Here is a 9,397-nt window from a genome sequence, read left to right on the forward strand (position 1 = left end):
TGTTACAAATTTCAACAAGTAGTAAACATCATATCGGTTTAACCAACTTGTAAATTGTTGCAAATTTCAACAAGTGGTAAACATATTTTTTTCTCTCTGCCCCCTGCATGGCTTCCACATACTCCTTTGCGAACCTTATAAAAGGTCTTCAACCTGGCTAACTGCAGTCCAACCTTTTGTGTTTTCTTTTTTTTTTTATCTTCTGGGATCTGAGATCTGCTCACTGAGCTCTTCTCTTCTCGGACTTAAGTGCCGAGATCTTGTCTGCTAAAATCTTGGATCTGCTCACTCAGGTTGAGCTCTTCTCTTCTCGGACCTACTCATCTAGGCCGAGATCATGTCTTTTAGGATCCGGGATCTGCTCACTTACGATGAGTTCTTCTATACTTGAATGTTATCTCCTTGGGAGCGCTCATGCCCCCTGTCTTTGCATCCCTTCTGGAAGGTTCTTCGCTTCTCCGCAAGTATCTATCCTTCCATACCTGGAGGTCATCTTCGTTGTAGTATCCACTTCGATCTGTTGTCTTTGGTGCGTCACCTTTCTGGCCGGTGTCTTTCACTCCGTGACTCTGGTCACGAGTTTCTGTGTTGCGGTCGTCCCCTTCAACGTCGAGGTTGATAGGTCTCCCACTCCCAGTAGGAGCGTTGTCTCCAATCTGATCCTTCTGTCCGTCATTGGCCATCTATTCTTCTTTCTTTCATTGGCCATCTATTCTTCTTTCTTTTCCACAGATGGCGCCAAATTGTGTGAGTGATTTTCTGACCACACTGCCCGCTTAGTAACTAGCTGAAGAGCACCGACAGAATAGATGGCACCTGGCTGACCTGCAACAGAAAGACAAGATTCCGGCGGTGGTTCGTCCACCCGAGGGCACTCTGACGATCAAGTCAGTATATCTCTCAAAGATAAATCAAGTGCTAAACTCACTAAACAGAATATCAAAAGCATCAAAGACATACCAACTTGTAAATTGATACAAATTTCAACAAGTGTTAAACATCATATCGGTTTAACCAACTTGTAAATTGCTACAAATTTCAACAAGTGGTAAACATCATATCGGTTTAACCAACTTATAAATTGTTGTAAATTTCAACAAGTGGTAAACATCATATCGGTTTAACTAACTTGTAAATTTATGAGATACACTTTTATAATATATGAGATAAAGTGATACATCTCAATAGTTTAAGGGATTCATTTATATGTTTTTCTAATTTAGAAAGTATTACTTCTTAATAGTTTAGAGAGTTTTTGTATAAATAGCCTTTTAAAATTTATATATAAGATGATGTTCTGGGAAAAAAAATAATAAAAATTGGCTGCTTTAGAGAAATTTTATCAAAGGCGAATTGCACTAACGGTCCCTATAGTTTGGAACTCATCTCACTTTAATTCCTGACTTTTCAATTGTGACACATTTAACCATAAATTTTGAATCTTGTTACAAATAAGGATAATTAAATATACAATTGCTTAATTTTAAGAGCAAAATCGTTAATTTGATAAAATATAAACTAATTTGACAAAAAAAAATGTCGAAAAAATATTTTTAAATTTTTAAAAATTATTTCTACCCACCAAATATAAATTTATGTAAAATTGATAAATTTTTTAGGAATTTATTTATTTATTTATTTACCAAAATAAATTTTATTATGTATTTGGATGATGATCATGTAATGGGTGATTGTTAAGATTTTAATATATAATCGATATATTTAATATATGAAATATTTTTAGTTTTGAATTTTTTTATTTAATGGATTGGTTTAATAATGATATTAAAGTTGTCACCATATTTGAATTTTGGAAAAATAGAAATTAATTTAATAAAAAAAAAAACCACCCTATTACATGATCATCATCTAAACACATAATAAAAATTAATTTGGTAAAAAAAAAAAATGTCTAAAATGTTTATCAATTTACATAATTTTATCTTTAGTGAGCATAAATAATTTTTTTAAATTCAAAAATATTTTTTTAAAAATTTATTTTTGTCAAATTGACGATTTTGCCCTTCAAATTATGCCATAGTATCTTTAATTGTCCTTATTTAAATAATATTTAAAATTCATAATAAAATGTATCATAATTGAAAAATTAAATATAAAAGTGATATAAGTCTCAAATTATAGGGATCATTAATGTAATTCACCATTTCATCAATAATAATTTTGATAGGAATGAGCCCACTACATAGGACTTTGGGCTTGTGGGTCATTACATATTTCTCATAAAATAAAGGGGGACTTACCAGCCAGTCCCATGCAAACAAATTAATACCGACCAAGTCCTGCCCTATTTCAGTTTCCAATTTTACCCCTGAATATCACAAAACACGTGTGAAGCAAACAACATATCACGAGGTCTCCCCTGTGCGCGTGAAACACACGCTTTTTCTCAATTGTTATGATTTGGAAACTATTCTGAGGCGATTTGTGATTTGGAAACCGAAAAAAATGAAGAGATTTTCCCTGAATCTCCCATCGTTTCCAAAGAAATCACCTCTGTTTCGATCTATATTCTGATTCCGAACAGAACCCGAGCAAATCCTCTACCGTTTCGATTTATATTCCCTGTTTGATTCATCTTCAACAAACATGCGAATCAAACGCGAGTCGTATTCATCTTCCATTCTTCTTTTATAACTATAATTAAGTGATATTCAACTTCATAATAATCACATCTTCATGTTCATTTGTTATACAATAACATATTTGCTTATTTTGCCCGATTCAGTGAGGAAATTTGCTATAAGAATGATAGATTTGCTTAATTTTCTTAATTGAGTCATAAAATTTGTTATAATAATGGATTTGCTTCCCTTCTTCTTTCATAACTATAATTGAGTTATAAAATTCGACTTGAACCTATTTTCAATGTGTATCATACAGTATTAATTTATGATTGATATTCAACTTCATAATAATTACATCTCCAAGTTCATTTGCTATACAATGATGGATTTGCTTACGTTTGCTAATTCAGTGATAAAATTTGATATACAATAACAGATTTGCTTACTTTGCCCAATTCAGTGAAAAAAATTGCTATAAGAATGATAGGTTTGCTTAATTTTCCTAATTGAGTGATAAAATTTGTTATAATGATGGATTTGTTTCTCTTCTTATTTCATAACTATGGATTTGCTCCATTTCTTCTTTCATAACTATAATTGAGTAATAAAATTCGACTTGAAACTATTTTCAATGTATATCGTACAGTATTAATATATGAGTGATTTCAACTTCATAATAATCACATCTTCATGTTCATTTGCTATACAATGATCGATTTGCTTACTTTTGCTATTCAGTGATAAAATTTGATATACAATAACAAATTTGCTTACTTTGCCCAATTCAGTGATAAAGGCCCTGTTTGGTACAGCTTAATTTCAGCTTTCAGCTTAATTTAAGCTATTTTGATGTGTTTGGTTTAGCTTATAGCTTATAACTTATAGCTTTGTGGAAGTCAGAAAACAGCTTATTCTTTGAGTGGGGCAGGAGATGCTTTAAGAATAAGCTGGAAATCAGCTTAAGCTGAAAGTTATAAGCTATAAGCTGTTTAGGCATAAGCTATAAGCACTTTCCCACAGCTCTACCAAATAGGGCCAAAATTTGCTACAACAGTAATAGATTTGCTTAATTTTCCTAATTCAGTGATAAAATTTGTTATAATGATAGATTTGCCTCCCCTTTTTCTTTCATAACTATAATTGAGTGATACAATTTGACTTGAAACTATTTTGAATCTGTACCATACAGTATTAATTTATGAGTGATATTCAACGTCATAATAATCATGCCTTTATGTTCATTTGCTATACAATGATGCATTTTCATACTTTTGCTAATTCAGTGATAAAATTTGTTATACAATTGTTTTCGTCTACATCATGATACTTCATGACCTTTTGCAATTTGGAATCTAAACTTTGCTATACAGTTAAATATTTGCTTAATTTGCATAATAGAGTGATACATTCTTCTTAGTTTGCCTAGTTCAGTGATAAAATTCTTCTTAATTTTCAATGTTCATGCTCAATGTTTTTGTACAGATGTTGCCAGTCATTGTAAAGGATCACGTCGTCGAGAAACAAGTTTCTCAAAGAAGAAAAAGATTGAAAAAGTTCAGTTTCTTATACAACCAACAACACATGAAAGTGAAAATCAACTAAAAGTTAAACCTGAATCTAACATTGACAATGAGCAGCCCAAACAGGAACAACTGAAACAACCTACAGAGCTCCACAAAGCAAGAGGGAAGAAAAAGATTGATGGAAGAAAAACTAGGACTGAACAGATACATGATAATGAAGCAAAGTATGTCTACCGTTCTAACATTCAATCTCTTATCAAATTTTTCAAGACAACAAAACTCAGAGAGGAGCATTTGACACTATTGAGAAAGACACCTTTTTCACTTCTGGTTGATACATTGAGTGAAAACAAGGTTATGGTGGTTATGGTGTAAAGAAGGAAAATAACCGAGAGCAGAATGACAAGTGCTTCAATCCAAAAGTTGATAATGAAACTTTTGAGAAGCAACAACAATGAAGATGTAGAAGATGTCGTTAGGCTTGTGTGCCTTCTGGTTTGTTTGCTTTTGTTGTATCTGGGTACTGGGACAACAATTGGTTAGGAGTTCATGAAATACCTCGAGAATATTGACGAAATGAAGTCTTATGATTGGTGTGGCGTAACAAAACAACATCTTACAAGATCAATAGCACGCAACATCAACCAAATTGATAGAGTGTGCGGATTTGTGATCATCTTATTGGTAAGTAAATACCTTACTTACAACTTATAAACTATAATATTTACATTTACTAAACACTAATTTATAACATTTTTTTTGTCCTCAACAGTATTGGATATGTGAGCATGCAAAGATCATCAAACCAAATGACAAGAACCCAATTCCAAGATTTGCAAGATGGAACATTACACATCTGAGAGAACAATTGGCAAAGTCATCATTGCATGATCTGAAATGTATCCGTTGATGTCCTTTGTTTTGTTTAAACAAATATTACATTTTGTTATGCAGTGATAAATTTTAGCAAGACTGATAAATTCTTCTTAATCTTCATTGTGTCACATTTGTGGTATAAAAATTATTTAGGCATTTCATTTGTGCTAGGAAATTATTCAATAAATAAGTTTTATTAGTGTATAACCTTTATTTCTTTAATTCAATGATGAATTTTGCTATGCAGCAATAAATTTTGATATGGACTGATAACTTTTTACTCACAGTTATAAATTTTCTTAGTAAGCTTCATTGAGTGATAAATTTTGCTTAATGTTGCCAATTCACTGATAAAACTTGCTATCATGAAGCAAATCACTAGTCTTATTATACATGTGAATCACTGAATGATAAATTATTACTTAACTTTGCGTCATATCATTCTTTTTAATAATTTTCATTCATGTAGGAGAGCAATTTGAAAGACACAATTGAAGAACAGAACATATACAAACAATTGTAACCACAAACAGATGATGAGCATGAAGATAAAGAATGTAACTTTGAGGAATAAGAGGAGACTGAATTATCTGAAAATGAAGAATAACCAATTATCAGAAAGATATTCAGTCTCAGTCCAGGAAGAAATTCACCGAATCCCAAGCATCAAGCAGGTGCTCGAAAAAAGAGAAAATCAACAACATTGCAATCAAAAAAGAATGCAAGAAAGAAACCAAACTTTCAGCATGAAAGTAAAGAAGGTCCAGATCATGTGCAAAGAAATGAGCTTTCTTTTGACAACCTAGAAAATGATGAAGAAGAAACAATGATCAAACAGAAAGTTGGTCCAACAACTTCCCCGGGATTCAAGCATCAAACACCGGCTCAAAAGAGGAAAGCAAAAAGAAAACTTGCCTGTACGGGGAGCAAATATTCCGGCGAGCCTATACTCTTTTCTTCCAAGCTCCCTGCCTGTCCGATCGACCTGCGAACACAACGGCGGTGAGCTACCCGGCGGTGTATAGCTGGAAAACCCCTTTGACAGTCAAGTTAGCACACACTCAGGGATAGAGAGAGAGAGGAGAGAGTTGAATGTCTAAGTGTATCTCACCAAATGATCATCCCCCAGCATGGGGGACGCAGACACGCTTATATACTTTCTGCGCCTCAAATCTACTCCCATTAGTCTCTCGACACGTGGTGCTGCTATCTCATCTGTCAGCACAAATCCAGCAATCACCACCTAACCAAACTGTCAAGATATCTTGGCGGAGCCCGGCAGACCGACGAAATCACCTCGGCTCACAAGGCTGTGCTGCGCCGCATACCCGAATGCTGACTAGCCGAGCTCCATACCGACCGAGCTCAGTTGTATTCCGGCAGAGCCGAGCTCGAAATAGGTCACGCGGGTAAAGCAAAGGCCTTCCTGCCGAGCTAAAGGCGCGAGCCTTCCTGCCGAGCAACGCAAGTAGCACGGTTCCACCTGTGCAAGTTCAAGTAGCTCGGTCTTGGGCTTTAGCCGAGCAACCCCATGTCCGTGCAAGCCCAAAGCTATCCTGGCCCAAACGCGCTCGACCTTCAACTTGCTCGGCCCTTACCATGGCTCATTTTCAGCTCATAAAATCTCCCTCTCAATTGCCCCTTAATTCCGTCTACAAAGGTGTGACCGGGATTACATGATCCGATCGGAGTAAAACCTTCCTCGGTTTGTTGTTTGCAAGTGTTGGCCTCGAGCAGCTAACCATCACGTCCATTCACATTCAAAAATTTTGGCGGTTTCTCACTTCTATTTATACGTCTCTTCCCCTTCACTTTTCGTTCTTATTGACTCTCCTTCATTCTTGTCGATCTAGAGTTCCAGTGCCCTCAGCAGCTCCCACTCTTGCCCTCCTTCTGCGGTCGTGCTTGAAGGATCTGCATTTGCCTCCACTGGTAAGCTCTTCGAATCTTCTTGTGGCTGTTTGATTTGATATTTCTTGTTTTAGGGCACTAAAATCGTAGATTTTAGGGTATAGCTACCCAAAACTCTTCCCTGCTCCTTGTTCTCCTTGCTATTCTTCAACTTCATTGATGAACACCTGAAGATCTGGGGCGGACCGGGCTCTAAGTCTTCTTTTGATCCCAAAAAATGTTAAGGCCGAGCAAATTACAAGTTTGCCAAAACCTTAGTAGAAACCGAGATAGGCAGAGGACTTGGCCGCGCAACCGGGCTGACATCTGGTCCGCTTGAGCGACCAAGCTCCTTGGTTTTCCTTCGCGACCGAGGTGGTCTGGCACTCTTCCTGACCGAGCTAAAGTCAAGCTCATTTTGCGCGACCGCACTTCTACTTATAATTACCCTCCTTTTCCTGCAACGTCCAAGGGGACCACTGACCAATACCGAGGCTCTCAAAGACCGAGCAGCCATCAAATACCAATCTGTGCCAAACCACCTCAGCCGAGCTGAACCAGCTGGCTACACATGGGACGCTACCGCTTCCTTGTTGACACTCCGGTTGCCCTGGCTGTTTTTTGGGAAAAATACGGTATCCCGGAAGACGTTCATTTAGAGCTCGGCGTTGAGGACACAACCCCACGAGGCAGATTAGACTAGTGTCCCTTCACCGTGCTGTCTATTATAGAAGGGGGCCTCCGCTTCCCGGTTAACCCGCTGATCTGCGAATTCTTGCGACGCACCAGGCTAGCTCCAACCCAGGTCTCAACCAACACTTACAGAATAATCAACGGGATCCACGAACTGAACAACCGGCTAGGAACCAATCTAGGACTAGCCGAGATACTGCGCCAGTATACCTTCGGGCATACAGGCGATGGCCTTGCCTACAATTTAAAAATCAGACCAGATAAGGAGAAAATAGTGACCAGATAAGGAGAAAATAGTGACCGGCACCCCAGACAAGGACTTGCACGACGATGACTTTTTTTGGGTGTCTGGTAACTATGAAACAGCCGACGTACCGGGTTGGTTTATCAGTAAGAATTTCGGCGAGACATGTAAGCCGTGCTAACTGCTCGGCCAATTATCTTTCTTCACTATTCTGTACTTGACATTTTTTCTGTTTTCCTTTGCAGCAATCGAAGCCCTACAAGCCAACTATCATTATCCCAACGAAGCAGCCATTAGAACCGTGCTCTGCTACCGCAACCGGGATTGTCACGAGCTCTTCGGTTACAAACCGACATACAAATATTCAACTCCACGCCGGAGTAAAGTCACAGACTTTCTTCGCGCTCCATCTCCACCTCTTGATCCCACATTACCGGACGTGGCATTTATCTGGTTGACCGAGGCAGAAGAGATGGCCAAAAAAAGCCGCATCAAGAACCTTATCACTGCCACCTCCACCGAGATACCGAGCATCCCAACCCGCTCGCCTGCTGCCGGGCAATCCAGCGGGACCGTGGTTGCACTGGCGTCACCCGCCGCCGGGCAAGCCAGCAAAGACAACCGTTGGGCTGACAAAAGGCCACGTGCAGACCATTCCGCCGAGCTAGTTGCGGAGCTCAACACCGAGCAACCTGTCGTGATAGCTGACCCAACTCCGTCATGGAGGCCCCAACTCAAGCACTGGGGTAAAAGAGATCCCAGCGACAGCTTCTGTCAAAGGCGACAAAGAGCATCTGCTCGCCTTTGACCTCACCAAAGCCTTGTTGCTACCGAGCGACGTTGTTGATAGCGACCATGTGCCGGACACCCGGTTGGTGAAATCCTCGGTCAAGTCTATGACCAGGGTAAGAACTTTGCACATTTTGCCAAATTTTTTTCCAAGTGTTTGCTCTGTTTCCTCAAAGTGTTTGCTCGGTTTCCTTTATAATCAAACTTTCTTCTTGCAGGCCATCTAGAAACAACACTTGGTGCTGGAAATGATCCACCGACTCCGGCAGAAGGCAACCGACTCTGCCAGCTAGGTCGAACGCCTTCAAGCCAAGTTCGGCCGATCAAAGACTTCGCTCGAAATGGCAAATTCTGACAAATCAAGGTTGCTCGGCTAGCTAGGTGTCGCCGAGCAAGAAAGGGACGCTCTCCGGCCGAGCTGGAAACGTTGAACCAGTCATAGAAGGAGGAGCTGGAGGATGCCAACAACGCCAGTTTCAAGGAGACCGAGGAGAGCTACACAAAGCAAGTCCATGCCACCCAAGACATATACTTCCAGGCGGGTTGAAAGGCTGCTTGTGAACAGCTCGGCCAAGGATCTGGGACCGACGTGTTTGCCTTTCCCACAGCTGTTTTCCTGCCGACGTACCTAGTGCCATATGCCAACGACGTCTTCAGCGCGTTGCAGGCTGAGGCCGAGGAAGATGAAGTGGAGGACGCCGAGGAAAATGCTAAAGGTGACAACCGCCCAAAGCAGGCCGGCTAGAAGCAGACTTGTGTTTAGGAGACCATAACCACGGTGGACCTGGAGGCGACTG

Source organism: Camellia sinensis, chromosome 12, assembly GCF_055761805.1.
Source record: "Camellia sinensis isolate YWXY chromosome 12, ASM5576180v1, whole genome shotgun sequence".
NCBI classification, from domain to species: Eukaryota; Viridiplantae; Streptophyta; class Magnoliopsida; order Ericales; family Theaceae; genus Camellia; species Camellia sinensis.